This window comes from Podarcis vaucheri, assembly GCF_965113315.1.
Source record: "Podarcis vaucheri genome assembly, chromosome: 9".
Classification (NCBI taxonomy): Eukaryota; Metazoa; Chordata; class Lepidosauria; order Squamata; family Lacertidae; genus Podarcis; species Podarcis vaucheri.
In genome coordinates, this window is record NC_138767.1 from 24,284,998 (window position 1) to 24,299,935 (window position 14,938).

The 14,938-nt window shown below is 41.5% G+C and overlaps 1 long non-coding RNA gene across 1 annotated transcript in view; it reads left to right on the plus strand.

The window, feature by feature from the left end:
• Positions 1-4,312: 4,312 nt before the first annotated feature.
• LOC309540358 overlaps positions 4,313-14,938 on the plus strand; it is a 31,014-nt gene continuing 20,388 nt past the window's right edge. Inside the window, exon 1 of the long non-coding RNA XR_014223214.1 lies at positions 4,313-4,431. This is a non-coding gene — a long non-coding RNA (uncharacterized lncRNA). The remainder of the gene's footprint in view (positions 4,432-14,938) is intronic.

The window sequence follows — 14,938 nt, forward strand, 5'->3', positions numbered from 1 at the left end:
GATATCCCTAAGGCGTCTCAAAGCGGCTAACAATCTCCTTTCCCTTCCTCCCCCACAACAAACACTCTGTGAGGTGAGTGAGGCTGAGAGAATTCAGAGAGAAGTGTCACTAGCCCAAAGTCACCCAGCAACTGCATGTGGAAGAGCAGGGACGCGAACCTGGTTCACCAGATTACGAGTCTACCGCTCTTAACCACTATACCACACTGGCTCTGTGGGACAATGATGAGTGTTTGCAGGGAGAAGAGGGAGAAGAATAGAAAGAGGAGGTATTGGGAGATGAAGGGGTAACAGTGCTTCGTGAGCTGGGAGAGTTTGTGGCAGACAGAAGTTCAGAATCAGAGGCAGGAGCAAAAGCAGAGGTGGAAGGAGGTCAAGAGTCAGAGATGAGAAGAGTCTGGTGATGTGTCTCTCTCTCCTTGCTGTGTCAAGCTCCACTCCCTGCTTGTCTACCAGAACCAGATGAGGCATGAAGTGGGAGGTGCAAATGCAGACACATAGGCACAGTCTCCAATTTCTTGGGGGGGGGGACACTGGAGAGGAGGGGACTTAGGCAGCTGTGTGGAGGCGGGGACCTTCAGTCTCAGCAACTGATCTATGGAAGCAAGACCTACAAGGAAAGAATTCCTGTGTTCATCAGGCCTGAAGCTCCATCGATTTGTGAAGATCCTGTTCTAGCTAATAAAGAGCTAACTCCAATGTGCATGGTGTGAGTTACTGCTGGCTTGCTCCTGTCAACACCTTAGCCACCCCTGATTTACAGGACATATCACACTGGAGATGGAGGTACCATTTGTTTCAAAAAGAGCCAATAAACTAAAATCTTAAAAGAAGCCAGTTTACCTGCAGACTCACTGTGGCTAGGAATTCAATGCTCCAAACCTTCTTTGTACTAAAGATTAATGATTGTACTTCTAAACCGAACACTGATGATGTTTCTGAATTGCAGAACAATATCACAGAAATAACTGAGGTGGCTGGAGTTGCAAAGGACATTTCATTTCATCCTAAATGATGCCCAGCATGAAATGTAAGCGTTGTTGGACTGTTTAAAAATAGTAACTGTCTGCTCACAACATCCAGGATAGCCATATTTTGTTTCAAGAAGGGCGACATTGTGTAAAAATAATAATAATTAGAATGTTAGTTTAAGGTAAGGCTGAGTGAAAATGGCATTCTAAAACTGGTCTCAACATTACATAACACTGGGTTAAGACTTTCTTGCTTGCCTGGGGATTTTGAAGATCTTACATTTGTATTTAGTCTGCTTTTTGGGCTTTGAAGCTGTTGTCTCTTGTTTTAATGTTTTTATGATGGATTCTGTTTTACATCTATCATATGTTGTTGATATTGTTGTTATTTGTTGTTGAATGTCATCCTATCCATTTGGATGAAAAGCAATTTTGGATTTTTTAAAGAAAATAAAATTAAAACAACACACATTCTTTCAAGAAGGACCAAATTCTCAAAAATTCATCAGTTGAAAGGAAGTGGAAAGGCATAGTTGGTGGAATTCTTAGTCCCTGGAGATTAAAACCAACACCACAAATAAAAATAAAATGTCCATTACACCTATGCAGGTTATTGCTGGGGCTGGGTGGTGATTACTTGAAAACTCATAGTATTGAAAAGACATCTAGGGTTGAACAGACCTGTTGAAATGAATAGCCATAAATATTAGGTCCATTGTTTTTAATGGGTCTACTCTGCATTGGACTAACGTTGGACACAAGCCCTACTAAAATTCAAATGACTACGCTTCCCCTACACCCCAGAGGCCAGAGAATATGCTTTAATGTAATAATAATAAGGGCTGGACTACTTAAGGTTATTTCATAGGATAGAAAACAGACAGAAGAAAAGCATTAAGAGCTCACCCTGCTCCCTTTTTGATATGGCTCCCCTCAGCATGAGGCTACTGCTCTCTTGCCGTCATGTTCATAAAAGCTCTCCCCTTTGCTTGCTAGCACGTCCTTGGCTACGAAACACAGAAAATGTTTGGCTCCCCTGCTTCTTAATGGAGAACAAGGAACTAGAACAGGCTTTCTGTGTTTGCTTATAATACATTTCCAGTGCTCTGCCCTGTGGCTGACCTTTAAGCCTGCAGTCTTCATATGCATCACTCTCCTTCTGGCAAATGTCTTGGTAAGAAAGGATGGTCAGGTGGTTTGCTGGCTGAAGCCGACATTATTAATTGAACACATAGAGAGAAGTGAAATGAGTTTTCATGGTGATGTCATTACACCTTTGCCCTGTAATCAATCTGTGCAGCTTCTTCCCCACCCCTGGGCATGCTGAGCTCCACACACTGTTCTTCTTCCATGAGCAAAAGATCTGACTAGACTACTGAAAGGTTATCAGCAGCTAGTGAAGATGCAATCCTTAACTGATTTGGAAGCAGTTGTGATGACCGGCTCTAAGGATGGGATTAAGTTGCATCCTAAGAAATGCAGTGCACTCTTCCTCAAGCGAGGGAGCCCCACGTCTAACATGTAGAGTTTATTTTCAGCTATCAAAAGAAATATTCCTTATTCCTTCTGGTTAGTTTTCAGGATTCTCAGTCATTCAAACTTGAACCATTTTGAATGCTCTCATTTCATTTTACAATTTGGCCACTGTTCTTCCTCTCTAAACTATTAGATATGCTGAGTTGCTGTGAAAGTAGCTGAAGATGACAAGGTCTCTTGACTAGATTAGATTGGTGATTACACTTTATGACTTCACTTAGCTGAGTTGAGGCCTCACAGCAGCTCAGCCATGTCTGCATTGGGGCCCCATCCACACACACCATCTAATATAAATATTGGTGTATATATAAGTGCTACCCAGCAATATTATATGCCCCTTTCAAACATAGCAGTTGTCATGCTATAACTGCTATTTCTTTACAGTTTTCCCCCCTGCATGCTTCCATATGATGTCATTGTCAATCTGTCACTATTCTGGAATATTGTACTCATGAAGCCACGTGAACGCATTTCTATAGTTTTCACAATTGCAAGCATTTCCTCCTAATATAATGCATTTAGTATGTTATTTTCATTAATACATTAGTTTTTAAGTACACCTCTACCTAGTGTACACATTTTTGTAAATTTTGGTTTCTTGGAGAATTGCATTGCAAAATTTGGAGAAGTGCAATTTTCAAAGGATGTCGGTGCTTCAGTTCTCATATTGTTTCAGAAAGCGAATTTGATAAATTCAGCTTTAAATGTGAACTGAATTGAATCTCTTCCCATCCCTATGTAACAGCGAACTCAAGAGACTCCTACCAACTAACCTCCCTCACAGACAGAATACCCGGTATTAAATACCAACACACACAGACCTGTGTGAAATGGCTACCTTGCTCACAAACTCACGTTGTTTTCTGCCTTGCTTATATATATATATATATATATATATATATATATATATATATATGAACCAAAAGTGTGGATTATAAATGTGTAAGTAAATAAAACAATGTTCATAACACCAACATTTGATTGGAGGAGCAAGAGAATGGAAGGGGTGTGGCTATCTACAGAACTTTTTTTTAGTCCAACCTCATCCTATCTTTGGCTTGAATGGGAAAAAGCTCACCCACCCTCCAAAGGAATGCACAAAAGGCCACTGACATGCAACTGAGTGCTATGGACAGTTCACTACAATATCTCCTCCCAAAGCATGAGAACAAACAGCAGTTATGTGCTATAAACAGTGTGCCTGTAAAGGCCTTCAGTCAAGAAGGTTTTATGGGATTTTTAGCTCTCATAATTGACCAAGGAAATATATTCACATGTCTTGTCCTGAAACACCTCCAAGATCAGACTGGCATGTGACTGGGCCTGATTCTATTTCAAAAGGCAATATATTAGTCCCCAGATAATTCCGCAGACACTCTGCAGGCTCCAATAGTATTAAATAAAAACACAAAAACACAAAACAGAAATCGGACCTAGGAAGCGGTTCTAGGAACTGGCATGACAGAAGAGTTGGCCATGTGCCCATAACGGAAGCGGTTCCATAATGAGTGGCCACTTCTACATTATTATAAGAAGGATCTGAGAAAAGCCAAGAGATGGGCTGGATAAGACATCCATGCAATTATCATCTCTGGTACTTGGAGTTTACCCCAGAATAATCAGGCCTGTCTAGTAGAGATGGGTGCCTACAACCAAATCCTTGACTGTGGAACGTTGGCTCAGTACTGCAGCTTAATGAGCAACTGAACACTCCAACATGCTGCCAGAAACCAGGAAAAATGACTAATTCCAGCAGTGTGAATGATTTTCCATTTGAGCCTTGGCTCAGTGCACATACCCCTCCCCTCTGAGACAGACCCTCTGCATTCTGCAGAACCATTCCCACCCTCAAGTCCTCATTCTGTTGTGCATAACCTTCCAGGGGCTGCATCCCAGTGACAGGTGGTGCCAGAGAGAAAAGTGGGTGAGTCAATGGATGTATCTCACTATTTATGGGGTCCTTTTAAGGCTTATTTTCCAAGTTTCGGGTGTGTGTGTACAGAAGGGATGGAACTGCCTTCCATATGAACCAATGTTCAGTTTCAGTAAGCCATGATTATCAATATAGGCCTATGCCTAGGCTGAAGGCTAGATGAGCAGAAAGGATCTTGGCTTGAAGGCACAGATAATTCTTCCTATCATACTGGCTTTGAGATAAACAGAGAAATAAACACAGCAATGTCTTCCTTTGAAGCTGTGTGTCTGGGTGGTTGATAGTTCTGTGACAGCAACAGCAAAGGGGGGCCTGGACAAGTAAATTTTGTTTCTTCCTATTCTAATTAACAACAAATAAAAAGGAAAAGAGAATTTAATTATAAGATATATTTGAGCCTGTCCTGGAAATTTTTTTTTTTTTTTTTTAGTTGGGAATGAAATACCTTCTGGTTTATATTTTTGAGTGCCCTTAGATATTAAATGTTTCTTGTTCAGATGTTTTTAGGCTACAATACCTTCCCTGAGGTCTCCCACCTCACTTGGCATTTTTGGCATCAAATGACACTTTTCAGCACCACTAAAAGGGCTTTAATTAACACCTGGCCTTTGGGAATTAATAAATCTATAAACCACCTGAGCCAATTCAATCTTCAAAGCCCTAAAAAGCTTGGAAGCCAAATACCTGTAAGAGTACCTTGTTCCATATATCTCTGAGATCATTTGGTAAGGTTCTCCTAGTGATGCTGTCAATGGACTCTACTTAGTTGATGGTGACATAAGACATGGTCTTTCCTACAGTGGCACCCCAATTATAGAACTCCCTCCCTTTGGATATACAGTGGTACCTCGGGTTAAGAACTTAATTCGTTCTGGATGTCTGTTCTTAACCTGAAACTGTTCTTAACCTGAGGTACCACTTTAGCTAAAGGGGCCTTCCAATGCCACCGCGTGATTTCTGTTCTCATCCTGAAGCAAAGTTCTTAACCTGAGGTACTTTTTCTGGGTTAGCGGAGTCTGTAACCTGAAGCGTCTGTAACTCAAGGTACTACCGTACAATTGAAAACCTCAGTATTGTGTTTTGGCATCTTTTAAATACATGTTTATTCATTCAAGCCTTTAGTTGGGACATCAGGGTGTATCTGTTTTTATGTTTTTGAGATTGGCCACAGCTGATTACTTTATTGAAATTAATATGAATCTAATTTTATAATGTTTTATGGCATGGATGGTGCTTTCAGTCTGAGGACCGGATTCAAACCTGTCTGAACTTCTCGGGTCTGCTTTCAAATGAGGAGCACCGCTAGAGGCAAAAAACAAAAGAGGGCGTGGCCAATTTTCAACTATGTTATATATTTTACATACATTTATCTTTTTACATACATTTATCTATTTCACATTTCATTTTGGAGAATTAGATGTAAATTCTGCAAAATGTACTTAAGATGCATAACATTCACATAAAATCTGCAAAAAATTAAATCTAGGAAAGCCACAGTTAGTGCAGAAAGTGACTAGGTTGATAGATGACATCAAAGATTGACAGATGACATCAAATAATGTTTGAGGTTCCTCACAACTGCTTTAATATTTTTAAAAAATGTTTTATTGCTGGTTTCATGTTTCACATGAATGAAGGGCAGTTTAGAAGCATAACAGCAACAACCCATGAATTAAATGACTGCAAAATGGGCTAACACATCCCATTCCTTGTATCACACCTATAGAATCAGTGGGGCCTGGGGAAAGAAATTTCAACCCAAACTAGACAACTGATCACTTCTCCTAGCTTTGGAAGTACACTGAGGCTAAAGGCAGGTGGTGGTGGAGAGAGAGCAAGTAACTCATTTATTTCCTCTTTTCCCCCCAGAAGTGCTAAGAGATGGGCATCTCATAACTAATTCCAGTTATAAAATTTCAGTGTTCCAGATGAACGAGTTTAGCCATTTCCTTCGGTCCAAAGACTGTAAAGGAGAAACTCCGAATGTCTGAAATGTGCCCTTCCCTCCTATGAAGCACTGGTTTACATAAGCTGTCGTGAGCAGAAAATACTTCAAAGCCAGAATAAAAGCTGAAAGCGGGAAAACATTTTGCAGCGAAGAATATACATTTATTTATTTTCAGTCGTGGTTTTAGGCCCATCTGTGGGCTTGACGCAAATTAATCTCAGTGGTCTACGTTTGGTCCCATTAGGGAGACTTTTACATCCCCAAACTCGAATACCCGATTTTGCAGAATTTGACACTTATCTGCTGCCTTGATGCCAAAGGAAAACAAACCTCTTAGGTGCATGGAAATTAAATCATCGCCTACCCCAGAGATGGTCATCTTCCCAGGTCAGGGTTATGTTAAGAACAAATGAGCAGGCTTGTGTTTCATTGCTTGGACCATAACTCTTACTACCCACACAACATACTGTACAGTATTTAATTATTATTATTATTTTAAAGAATGACAAAGGGTTATATCTGCACACACAACTTTCCTTTAAAGTAATAATGCCACACACAGTGCTCCGTTTAGCAAACCATTAGCTAGAGAAATGTGTTGGATCTGAACATGGGTTGGTTTTGTTGTTGTCATTGTTTAAGATGCGCATCCCTTCAGAGGCCTTCGCCAAAACATACGGTTTGCATTCATTGTCATGAACGAACATTAGGAAAATGGTTTTGAACTTTCCAAACATAGTCAGTGAGGACAGTGAAACTGAGAGACACTGTGAATGAAAAGAAAAGGCTATCTGTCAGAGACTGGACTAAGGGAGAACGGAGGACGGATGGTTTTGATAGCAAGCTGATGTTTTGCAAAAGTTTAAGAATGTTTAAGAAGCCTGAAGGCACCAGAGGAAGAAAAAAATAGATTAAAAATTAAAAAGCAGGAAGGAAGCCACAGCTACATCACCAGGGCCACCATGAACATTTCCGGGCCTGTAAGAATTTGCAAGTTTTGCACAGCTCCCCTTAATTGGTTTAATCAGAATTTGTGTTTGATATTTTTGTATATTAATACCATACATATGAGAGTTCTGTGTTCAATGTTTGTTTTGCTCTTGGATAGCCCAATATAATCCAGTTGTAGAAACAGTGTGACAGTTAGACACACACACTTATTGGGATTCATAAGAGCTGAGACACTGGAGCAAGTAATCTCTCTATTGTGCTATGCTCAGATAGCTGCTACATCCAATCAGAATTAGTGGTGGCAGGCTGACGCCATGTCTGGGCGTTTATCCTACCCTGCCTCTTCCAAATGGGTAAAGAGTGTCTGCCTTCCCAAATCTAAATCCACGAGTAATGAAATACTTTTGTACACACACACAAATATATGCATATACACCAAACTGGAAATCTGATGGAAGGGTTTGTGAGAAGTCATTGAAGATCCAGTCATCTGTTGTTGTTTTTAGCACCCCAGATGACTGTTGCTCCTGGTACTGAAAAGAACAAGAAAAGTCTTCACATTTCTGTTGCAGGTGGGAATCAGTAGAAGTGTGGAGTTGGGGTACATAACATCTGAAGGGCACCAGCTTATGGAAGCCTGATGTACATCACCTCATAAAGAGGAGGCAAGGATTTCTATAATGAGCTAGCAGCTCCTGGTCTACTCTCTATAAGCCCAAATCTGATAGCATCAATTTCATTTTGCAAAAATAGTCCAACTCAGCTTTGTATTAGTACTTGCTTTTCAACACATTTTGGTTGTTAGAGTATGATATCTTTCAAGCCAAAAGGGACATAAATACTCCATTTCATTTCTGAGTTTCAAATGTATTTATACAAACAGATACATTTATCTCTGTGCATGTGGTGTATAAATTTTATGAAATAAATAATAAATAAAATGGGCAACATCACAATGAAATCCCCACGGAATAGAGCTCAGGTTACTGTGTCTTAATATGGATATTGTAGAGCTGGGAAAGTTTCTGAAAAAGGTAACTGGGTGGTCAGAGGAATGCCATGAGGAATGATTGCAAAGGTCCATGACTCAACTCAGTGGCAAAGCACCCAGCATCTCCAAGTACTCCTGAGGGGGTACCTTGTTTGAAATCCTGGAGAGCCCCTCAGTGTAGACAAACCAGAGCCAGGTGGACCTATGGTCTGACTTGGAATAAAGCAGCTTCCTATATTCCTAAGGTTGCCACATAACATGTTGTGGAGGAAGTGGACATAAAGAGAAGTTTTTCTACCTCTAATTCTATGAGGTCACACAATGAAGAGTGCAGTTGTGCTCAGTTCCAAGCTGTAGGCTTCTTTTAGGCATCTTGTTGGCCACTGTAAGAACAGAATGTTGGACTAGAAGGGTCTTTAGTTTGAATCATTAGGGTTCTCCTTATGTTCTTAAAATCCAGAAGGCCCTAGAGCAAACTCTCCTTTACATCAAAGGCAACCAGGATGACTGTACTGCTGTCATTGGAATTAAGGTTTACACTAGGCTAGCTAAGAAAAATATCAAGCTTGATTTTATTATTTAGTTATGTCATTCTTCCTGCCTGTTTGCTTCTTGATTAGACTGAAGACCTAGTAAAAATTCTTACTAATCAAGCTTTGTCTATTTTTCTACAAGGACCTGAATCTAAATACAAAGTTCTCTTTAGTTACCTTTGAGATTTACAGTTGAAAAGTTTGATGGACATTTACTGCCTAAGAAAATGCCCAACTAAATGCCAAAAAATACTTCCGCTCGTTCAGCACAATCATATTATAATTCACTACATGTCATACTATAATTCACTAGCAGAGCATTGTCACAGGAACACAGGAAGTTCATTATACCAAGTATACCACCGGTCCATCTACACCAGTGGTGCATTAGCTACACTAAATGGCAGTGGCATCCCAGGATTTCAGGAGTTTTTCCGAGTCATAATAGGAAATGTGAAGGATTGAAAGGATGCAAGCAAAACATGTCAGTCACTGAGCTATGATCCATTCTAACTGAGGCAGGGCTGGCTCAAGACATTTTGTTGCCTGAAGCAGAAAAAATGCCTCCTCCCAGTTCCATTCCCAGTATGAAAGCTCAGCAGACCATTGAATCTTCATCCTCCACTGCACCCTGAGGACAGTGGCTTACACACACACAGCATTCCCTTCAATAGTTGCTGCCAGAGGCACCTGCCTCACTCTGCCTCATGGTAAGGCCAGTTCTGAAATGAGGGCTTATTCACATTACCTCTTAAGCAAGGACTGGGGAACCTTCTTCATCTTGATGTCCACATTACCTCCTTGCATAGGTTTCCCCAGTGGGGCTCATTAGTTGAATCCCTCCCAACAGACCTAACTTGACAGGTTAATTAATTTCAGTGAGTATCCTCTAAAATTGAATACCACCCATTTTGGCAGTTCAAGGGCACATTCCAGCCAGGCAAAAGTACTCAAGGAGAGAGTGGCTAGTGGGAGGGAACATAGCCTGGAGACAGTCCCAAGGGCCAAATAGATAGGAGTGGAGGGCTGCATCATCCCCTTGGGCCTGAGGTTCCCTGCCTCCTTCCTAAACCATGGTTTGTTTTCATCTCAAGACAACTGCTCAAAAGAATGAACATGTTAGATTAAAAAAGAGAGAGCTTAGCTTAGCCTAGCATTATTTCTCCCTCTAACACTGACCAGCTGTGTGGCTCACAAGAGGAGCAAGATGCTGGCAGGATTTCTCCTAAAAAATAGAGGTATAATAAAAGTTTAGGAAACCTATAATTCACTTCTAGGTAGGTACTCATGATTGCTATAAAAATGGCTACATCAACCCAATAGGTACATCCCTTTTCAGCCTCACCCAATTTCATCTTCAAAAATACTTTATTGGCCATAATTAATTGATAGCTTTGAATGGATGAGCCGGTCTTGGATTAACCCCCCCCAACCCCCTCTACTCACTATGATTCAAAGACAGTTATAAACACTTGCAATCACCACAGATCATGTTTTACCAGGAATGTCAACTTCTACATCATTCATATTTACTAACCAAATTCTTGTTTGAAAGACACGGGACTCTTCCAGATGACCCATTTATTGAGCATTCAGCTTGATTTGTTTGCAGGGAGGTAATAAAGCAATGAACATTCATCCTAATTTTCTTGATGGGTGATTACGCATCTTTGTGTTAAACATTCATTCATTCCATGCTTTTCAATGCAAAAGGTCAGTTTCTTTTTTAAAAGGAGGATTTGTTCCACTAGGCTGACAGAGCGCTTTAATCCATTTTAATTGCGCAAACTGAAATCTCCCTGCATGCTTGAATTCGTCCTGCAAAAGACTGGCAGTCTAGGGGTGCTCATGGATGTACTCTGTCTAATCAACACTGTATACGCCTATGAATACCTGAGTAAAAAAGCAAAACAACCTCAACTAACTCATGAGAAGCGGCTATAAGTGATGCTAGGTTGGTTCCAACGGCTGAAGAAGCAAGCCAACGTTCATTTTTTTAATTAAAAAGCATGTACATCTCAAATCTGACACATTAAAACATCTTGAAAACATTACGTTCATATATTTTACCATGTCTTTGTTATTCCAGAACTCAATAAAGAGCATCCACTTTGCCTCAAAGACATTTGCTCTCTGTCATCCTTCCTTTACCCACACATAATTAGTCAGTCTATCCATTGCAGTATATTCATATTTTCCCACCAATTTCCAGCATGATGCATGAAGAACTTTGCATAGTGCTATGGGAAGGGTCTTGCATGTGGAAGGTCCCAGGTTCACCCTCCGGTGTCTTCAGGTAGGGCTGGGATAGAACACTGCCTGAAGCCCCAGGGAGCCACTAGCCAGTCAGTGTAGACAATGCTCAGTTCAACAACAACAACAACCATTTTTTGCTGCTGCTGCCTCCTCCTCCTCCTCCTCCTTCTTCTTCTTCTTCTTCCTCCTCCTCCTCCTCCTCCTATTCCTCCTCCTCTTCATCTTCATCTTCCTCCCCCTCTTCCTCTTCTCCTTCTCTCCCAGAACTTAGGGGCCATAGAGGGAGAGAAGAGGGTGAGGAAGTTGTACTGCTCAATTAAAAGACTTTGTGCTTGTAGAAGGATACTGTCCAATAGGACCCATTTTAGATTCAAACCAATGGTATAGTTCCTTTTTGAGAGAATAACAGCCCAAACCTTTGTTGCTATTGGAGATGACTGCTTCCGAATACCAGAGGGGCTGTCACATACAGTAGAAGAAGGCGGAGGCCCAGAGGCAAAGACTGGATCCAATGGGCTTATGTTATACTAGGGTAGATGTTGGTGGAACTTCAGGAGAAATTTACTAGCAGTTAGAGCAACCCAATGATTGAAGCAATTACTAACTAAGAGAGTGGTGGATTCTTCATTTCTGGCTGCAGGGACCAGATAGCCAGATTCCCTAGCACCGCATTTCCTGCACTGAGTGGCAAATTGGACTAGATAGCCTAGAATGCTCAACGATTTTATAAGCAGTGCATGTGATTCCTGTAGAAGACTCACTTTTCCGAAGTAGAGGGTTCTGCAGTCACCTGTTGTATTCTGCAATTGCAGCATTCAGTTTGAAATGCCATACACCTCTTCTCTCCATGTGCTGCTTTGGAACACTTGCCCTTGGCAAAGGATACTTAACAGAACACAAATTGGAAAAAATAGAAATTAACATTTCCCTCTTCTGAGGCTGAGGTAATGAGGGGAAATGTGAAATTCACGAAAATTCAATTTCCTGGGGGAAGCAAGCAACATCTGCATTAGCAAGAAATATAGCTTCATTAATTACTTTGGCTAGCTGTGGGCTTTTCAAGCAGGGTGCTTCCAAATGGGGGTTTATTGTGGGATTGGTGCTCCTCATGCCTGCAAGCTTTTTGCAGCATCCGCAGGATGCTATTGACATCAAAATGCCAGCATGTGTCCCCTCCCCTAAATTTAATCAGGATTTATCCTTCATGCAGGAAAGCTGTGCTGTTCAATGAGGGCAGTATCATACCACTTTCAACAGTCATGGCTCCCCCCCTCAATTAATCATGGGAACTGTAGTATGCTAAGGCTTCTGAGAGTTGTTAGGAAAGTACTATCTCCCTTACCTCTTGAGAGTCCCATGGACTGCAAGAAGATCAAACCTATCCATTCTTAAGGAAATCAGTCCTGAGTGCTCACTGGAAGGACAGATCCTGAAGCTGAGACTCCAATACTTTGGCCACCCCATGAGAAGAGAAGACTCCCTGGAAAAGACCCTGATGTTGAGAAAGATTGAGGGCACAAGGAGAAGGGGACGACAGAGGACGAGATGGTTGGACAGTGTTCTCGAAGCTACCAGCATGAGTTTGACCAAACTACGGGAGGCAGTGGAAGACAGGAGTGCCTGGCGTGCTCTGGTCCATGGGGTCACGAAGAGTCAGACACTACTAAATGACTAAACAACAACATCTCCCTTACAAAGCTGCAATTCTCATATTGGTTTCACAATCAATCTCTCTTCCCCAGGAACTCTAGCACTTTTGGGAAAACACTTTTGGGGAAAGAACTCTCAGCATCCTTAACAAATTTCCAGGAGTCTTTGGGGGGGAGCCATGGCTGTTGAAAATGGTATGATATGTTTTAAATGTATAGTTCAGATGGGCCCTCTGATAAGGTATGGGGTGGAGTGTGGGAACCTTATTGCCGATGTTCCATTTGTGGTATCTGAATTACCTGTTTGTGATACCAAGCCCCCACACGTCTTAGTTTGACATGGCTGTGCTTCCCTGTGCCTCTTTCAGAGCATTCTCTGAGGGAGCAGTACCCTGAGATTTTGGATGTGACTTATCTCTGGCTGCAGCCAATTGCAACAGCGCACTTGAAAAGCTGTGCGAATACTCACAAGATGATGGGTCAAGTGCCATACATTGTGGACTTTTGATCCGAGTGTCAACTTTGGGTTTGACAGCTAATATGCTGCATTCCACGAGGATTCTTTGCAGATGTTGCTGTGGTGTTTATGACATAATATCTCTTCCCACCGCAGTCAGATAACTGAAAGTGACCATCAATAAAGAAGGAAAGGAAAGCACTCGCATGTGTTATTTCATGGGGGAAGTAAGTCAAGCATCACATGTGCGAGAAACTTGGCCAAATAACACACATTAAACCTGACTGTGTCTCGGTGTTTCCCCAGGAGGCTTCGTGTACAGATGTTACTAGGGCATTTACAATATGCGCGCACACACAAAAATTATCCCTTCTCTGTGAACTAAATCGAAGTTGGGCCATGGAGACCCCAACTCAAGATCTCTGTGGCACAGGTTCCTCGAGCAATTTTTATAAACACTTCCTAAACGCTTTATGAGCTATGAAAACAGTTGGGAGAAACTGTGCAGCCACATAAAGGTCACATGCTAAGTATGTTGCTGGAAAACAACCGGGAAGGATTGGGGAACTGGAGTTCACAATGACAAATGTTGCGGGCCTAAGGCAACATTTCCTGCTGTAGTTCTTAACATCTGTGTTATACTCTGCAATACTCCTACACACACACACACACACACACACACACACACACACACATATATGCAGAGCTGTGGAGTACGCATTTCAGTCACCAAACACGTGTCTTAATTCGCATTCTTTAAATTCAGGGCTATAAATCATAAAGCTTGGGAAGAAAAAGAACCTGGATCACTGGGGTCTGAATTTCCACCCCCACCCTTTCTGTTTCTGGTCTAGATTACAGACATGTTGTTGCTAAAAACAATTCTTCTTTTCTTTTCTTCTTTTCTTTCTTTCTTTCCCCCCTTTCCTTTTTTTTTAAAAGCCATTTGCTGAATTAGCTGATTTATGTCTTGCAATTTCCGTAAATGCCATCAGATATAATTCTCTCAAATGGCTGGGGTTTTGCTGCCTTGTTTTGCATTGCACACAAGGACTCCTTGAAGCAGACATCAGAGAGCAAAGACGTGGCCTAACAGTCTGTAGCGCCTCCCATGCAAAATGTGCTGCCTGAGATCAAATGTTAACTGAAGTGATAGAGTTAATTACACTGCCGAAAGAACCCAATCCTGCAAGGTGTTGAGCTTTGCCAGTGAGGTGCTGAGTGTTTGGGTTCTCACTGAGGTTTGTGGGAGATGAAAGTGCTTAGCACCTTGATGTGGAATTGTATTGAATCTAGATTTGCAACCCACTCCCAGAAAGCTGTGTTACCATGTCGTTGCAAAACAGATTCTTAGTTTCGGCATCATCCTGATGAAAGTATATGGGGGAAACCTCATGGGGGAAACCCTTTACCTCTGCTGTTGTTTAAAACCACAGTTTTCCTCTCAGTGATTCTTCACCCCCACTTTACTCAAACTTCTGCCATTGTTTAAAACAGTCACTCATTTTCCTTTCAGTGTTCCTCCCTTCTCACTATACTCAAACGTCTCCCTCTTCCATTGCTCAGCTGCCTTATGTGAGAGCAATAATGGATGTTGAGCCCTCAAATATTCCATAGTATTTTACTCAAAGCTCTGCTGTTGGTTAAAACCACCATCTCCCTCTCAGTTCCCTTTATCCCTGATTTACTCAAATTTTCACCATTGTTTTAAAC